Source organism: Notamacropus eugenii, chromosome 4 (genome assembly GCF_028372415.1).
Source record: "Notamacropus eugenii isolate mMacEug1 chromosome 4, mMacEug1.pri_v2, whole genome shotgun sequence".
Lineage (NCBI taxonomy): Eukaryota > Metazoa > Chordata > Mammalia > Diprotodontia > Macropodidae > Notamacropus > Notamacropus eugenii.
In genome coordinates this window covers 165,889,234-165,895,233 of record NC_092875.1, presented here as the reverse complement: position 1 = coordinate 165,895,233, position 6,000 = coordinate 165,889,234, and positions in this window count along the sequence as shown.

Below are 6,000 nucleotides of genomic sequence, written 5' to 3'. Positions count from 1 at the left end.
AAATGTTTCTTATTCATACCCCTAATCAGACCCCATGCCAAGTGTCTACAGATACCTATTGTCTTTCTACATCCACCTGGGCTGGGAAGAGGACTCATGGTGATTTATTCTTGGATTTTCTGATCAGGATTTGGTCTCTTGCATTTTTCAGATCTTTCTGGAAGAAATGTGGTTGAGAAGCTAAGTAGCAGTTCTTTCTGCTACTCTCTTTTCTTGACCATGCTTCCTGGAAATGTGAGTCTTACTCTTGGTTCAACATTTACTGGGTGGGTGACTGGAGAAATCATTTCATTCTTCTGAGACAGCTTTCTCATCTATAATATGGGAACAGTAGCATTTACTTTTCCAATGCCACAGGGGTAATTTTGAGGAAAATGAGTAAATCTTCTTTTGAGTAAAACATAAAATACTCCATAAATGTGACAAGAGCAGAATACATGATGATTTCAGTCATCAAGCCACAAAAACCTGCCAAAGTGGTTAATCTACATATTGAAATGATGACAACAAATTCAAAGGATTTGAAATGATTAGAACACAAAAAACAATCAGTTATGACTTTTAGTTGTACCAATCACTTGATTAATGCAAAAGTATTTATTAAATGCCTGCTATATGTTGGATACTGTTCTAGGTGTAATGGATACAAATATAATAATAAGATTGTCCCTCTAGAAGTGTAGAAGGGTGGTGGCCACAAAGAGAGTTTTGACTAGGCAGTCAGAGATTTTGAGTGTAACCAGAGGACAAGAAGTGATCAGCCCTTTCCAATAGCATTGGTAGTATTGATTCACCAATCAATTTAAGATCAAAAAGGAGAAATTAGCCAGGAGGGGGTGGTGTGAGGCAGTATTGGAGAAGGGACTTTGAAAATGTGTGGTAGAAATTCAGATGTCCATATTCATATCCTCACATCTGGGTAGACAGACCTTAGTGAACTGGTAGATAGCTGATATAGATGGAAGAATCTTCTTCACAGATGTCACCATTGAACCCAACTTGAATTTGGGAAAAGAACATTTGAACCAAATGTTCACAGGAGGTCCAAACTAAAAGGTACATAACTTTAAGAATATTAAGAGATTTGTTCTCAAGGTATCTGGAAAAAGAGATGAAGTAAAGATGTGGATGCAATCCTGGGAAACATCACAATAGTTTTTAAAGAAAATCAAAACACATCAGTTACTATATTTTCAAATACCTCGTTTCTTATTTACTTATTTTTATGAGAATATTGCACACTTGAATTAAAAAGGATGTTTGGGAAACAGGTTTGCACAAAAATGTTCCATAGTAGATTATATCTTTATAAATTTATATTTATATAATTGTATAAATATTTTATATATATTTAAATATAAATAAATATATTATATAAAAATATAAAATATATTTATATTTATAAACATATAAATATAAAAACACATAGAAAATTGCATCAGTAAACATCTCAACATACACGGGGAACCTGCTACCACAGGTTCTTAGTTCTGCATTCATAAAAGGAAAGGCAACTTTTGAGGAGTTAACAATCACTTTAATCAAGTTCAGTTAGTTCAGGGAGTTAGCACCCTGAATTTCAAAGAAAATACAAGGAAATTAAAATATCAATAGACATGGCTTCCTCTGCCTGAATTCAACAGCAAATTGGACCCCAACTGTTTGACCACAGTTACCAGAGAGGAAAACAAGACATCTGGGTTCTCAAAGCTGGGCGACTCCTTAGGGGTTTCCCAGAGTCCTCATCTGGCCAAAAATACACTTTTAGTCAGTAAGCCCCAACATAATCAACAGACATGGCTTCCTCTGCCTGACCATATTTCAACAGACAGGTATAACTGTCTGACCATAATTACCAGAGAGGGAAGCATGACATATGGGTTCTCAAAGCCAGGGGGCTCCTTAACACTTTCTCAGGGTCCTCATCTGGCACTAAAACCATATTACAAAAACTAAGCCTCAAAGTAAAACCTCAACTCAGAGTATTTATACCATTTTTAGAGCCAGAGGGCATCACAACCTTTGAGAACCAGTGCCTCATTAACAAAAGTCTTGGTCCTTCCCACAAATCTTCCCTAATCAAACTCTCCTTAATGGGGAGCCCCATTAATGGGTGGGGAAGATCTTTAATCTAATTAAAACAATTAATATTACAAATACATATACCATTTCTAGTCAAAGAAACTCTAGTTTCTGTACTTTTCAACTTGTTTGGTTTGGTTGTTGTCCTTGTTTTCCCTGAAGACCAAAATGACAACATCATATTAAGGTGAAGTTTCAGTGTATCTGACTGGTTGATCAGATCCAATAGGAGCTCTGAAAGCTTTACCACAAATTGGGCACAGATAGTCCCTGTGAATATTTGGGGTGCATACTCCAAATTTGTGCAACCTACATTTACTTTCTGCTGTCTTAATTCTGCTTTGCTCATAGAGCACAGCACCCTTTCTGATGTGGGCATGACATGCTGAGCTGTCCTGTGCAAATATCTCCCATGTTGTGCAGTCAAATCCAAAGTTCTTGAAAGAGACCTTGAGAGTATCCTTGTATTTCTTCTTCTGATCACCATGTGAGTTCTTCATAAAATAGTCTTTTTGGCAAGTGTACATTTTGCATTTGAACAACATGGCCAGCCCATCAGAATTGTACCCTCTGAAGCATAGTTTAAATACTTGGCAGTTCAGCTTGAGCAAGGACTTCAGTGTCTGGTAACTTATCCTGCCAGGTGATCCTCAGAATCTTCCTAAGACAGTTCAAATGGAAGCAATTCAGTTTCCTGGAATGGCACTAGTAGACTGTGCATGTACTCCTTGTAAAGACTCTTGATTGATAAAGGCAATATTCAATCAGAGGCTCTTGATTATACTAAAACAAAAACAACAAAAGATCCTATTTTGATTGCCATTACAGGAATACATGATAACTGCTTGTTGTTGTTGTAGTTACATCAGGAAGGTGATGACATGACTTGCAAGTGAATTGGATTGAAGTGAAAGAGGGCTGCAAAGTTACCAGTGCATTTTGGTGTAATGCTAGTGAAAGTTAAAGATCTTCCCCACTCATTAATGGGCCTGCCCATTAAGGGAAACTTGATTAGGGGAGGCCCATACCTTTTGTTAATGTGTAATGCACTGGTTCTCAAGAGTTTTTATGCCCTCTGGCTCTGAAGAGTGTGTAATTACTCTTAAGTGTTTATATGACAATTATTGTGATATTTTAGACATTCCTGCTGGTTGATAACACTATGGTGAATACGGTTTCCCAAATGAGATACAAAATGACTTACAAGAATTGGGCTAAATTATTCATATATAAATAACAACAATAGTAAATGGACGAAGAATGTTATTTTCCAAACTGTCATTTGCAATTGAATGGACAACCTATAGAGGTTGTTTTACACACACACACATACACACACACACACACACACACACATACACACCTTGGTCAAAGATTATAAATGTATAATTTGGTCACAGAATGAAGCAAGAGTTGAGGAACGGGCTGGAATGCCTTTGACAAACTGATCTTTTAATGACCATAGAAGGAGGGACTGGGGGGCAACCTGTAGACTCAAGGTCACATGTAGTCCTCTAGATTCTCAAGCATAGCCCTTTGACTGAATCCATACTTCATAAAACACATCCTTTTAAACGTGGCCTGTAGGCCACAGGTTCCTTCCTCCCTGCCACAGATTTTACTTTGAAATAAAGACCATTAAAAATATATCCAGTGACATTGTATAGTTTCATGTTATGGAATAACATATACCTTAAATAATTCAAATTGAGAATAACCCAAAGGGCAATGAAGAGGAGCATAGTTGGTGTGAATAGGATACAATACATTACAAATGAAGGATAACAATGGAGAAATGGAGAAAGGATGTTATCACTTGAATGTTCTATTGAAAAAAATTATCCTAGTTACATGGCAAGAATGAGTACTAATCTGTGTACAACCTTTATGCTCCACTGAAATCACTGCAATGTCAAGAGAAATAACTGGAAGACCAAGTAAAGTTCAGTGTACCCCCTTTTGTGAGGAAACAGAAAAAAATTACACAGGATGGACAGGCATGGATGATTTGTGATCTATATTGCTGAAGGGCCTACTACATTGATGAGATTATTGATCCATTTGAAAATTTAAGTTATTATAAATAGCCTATTCAATTCATGAAAAAAAGAAAAATGTCCTTATATACTTGATATACAAGAAATAGCATTTTTGATTATGCCATTGATTAAAGGAGTATTAAAGCAATATAGATATATATTGCAGTATATATTGAATAAGAATGAAAAAATGAATTAAAATTATAGCAATCAACGTTGCACATTGGTGCACATGAGTCTCATAGTCTCTGTAAGAAAAGACTAAGGAATGTTGAAGGGATAAGGTTTCTAATGTAGCTATGGCATGTAGAAATCTGAGAAACCAAAAAGGTAGTATCTATGAATTTGTGAGCTATCTTTCAACATTGGTTTTACTATCACAATAGTGTCAAATAGTATGTAGATAATCATCTGAAGTAAATACTACGTCCTTCATCCTGTCTTGCTTTCATTTAATACTGACAATTCATGAAGCAAAAAAGAGAGAATACAAATGTGAAAATTAAATTGGAAAGGAAGGATTGACAGAAAAGCAGCAGGATATAATGACTTTCCATTTTATAGACCATTTTCTATAATATATCAGCTTTCCTGGTAAACAGAAGTAACCACTCTTGTTGATGTCATGAGTTAATGTAGCATTTGAAGGGCATATTACAGAAGATTTCAGAATAAATTTCTGATTAGCTTGACAGAACAGGAGAGTGGTTTGATCTGTATGAGGTAGTGAACACCATTCAACCCCACTCAGTTAAATTTCTCCATTTGTGAAATGGTGATGATAATAATTTTCACTTATCTTTGAACTATGCGAAGATTCAGTGTATTTTTTTCTTACTGCCTCTTGCTTGTATCAGTGGATATGAGAGACTGGGCTAATTATCACATTAGATGAATCTCCCTTCGCCACCTTAGCCATGGTCTCAAATCTATCTCCTAGGAATTTGCTGACTTTCCTCCTAACTTTAAGATTTGGTTGCTGGAGCAGGTAAGAATGTTGTGTTTTCCTGGCTTCTATAGGAGTTAAAAATGTCTTCAAAGAGTGGAGCACTATTGCACAATTGCTTGTGTTGTAAAAGCACAATTCCAACTGAATATTCTAAGTTGAAACCCAAGCAAGACAGCTCTGGAACATTTTTTACTTTAGTACAGACAAATAACCCAACTGGAGCCTACCTAGTCTCTCATCAAGCTCTTTCACCTTGGTCATTACACCAGTCTATGTTCCTTTCTTTTTGTTCCAGTGAAAAAAAGATTTTTATAGAAATGATTTCATAACTACTCAGGGAAGACAAAGGCATCTTTGGATTATTTGTCTTACTTGTTCAAAAAGGAAAGTACCAACTCACTGAAATACCTTATCTGAGACTGATTAGGGATGCCTAAAATAGTCATCTAGAAGTGAATGACAAATATTTACTTTGTTGAAAACTATAACATAAAGAGCATTGTGCTATACAAAAATAAACAAATTAGTGCCCCCACACAACCAACGTGTACAGGCTGGGCACTGACATAATAAGCTTATAAGTTGGGGCCAAGCCAGATACTGCTCCAGGAACACCACAAGAGATTGATTAAAGTGAGTCTTTTACCATCTGTGGTCAAGTTCTGCCTGTGATAGTTCATATATCTGCAAAGGTAGCAGTAAATGTGCTAGTGCAGCCAACAGGTTTGCTGGAGGTAAAGAAAAAGTGAAGTCAATCAAGCTCAAGTTTTAAGTTACATTGATGGCAGAAAATTCATGGAAAACAGCTGACTTGGGCATTCTGTAAGAAGAAGCCATCTAGAATGAAAGAGTTATGCTAGAAAGACACTTCTTATCTGGAAGATTAATGATCACAACTTAAATTCATTGTAATATTTATCCAATTAAATC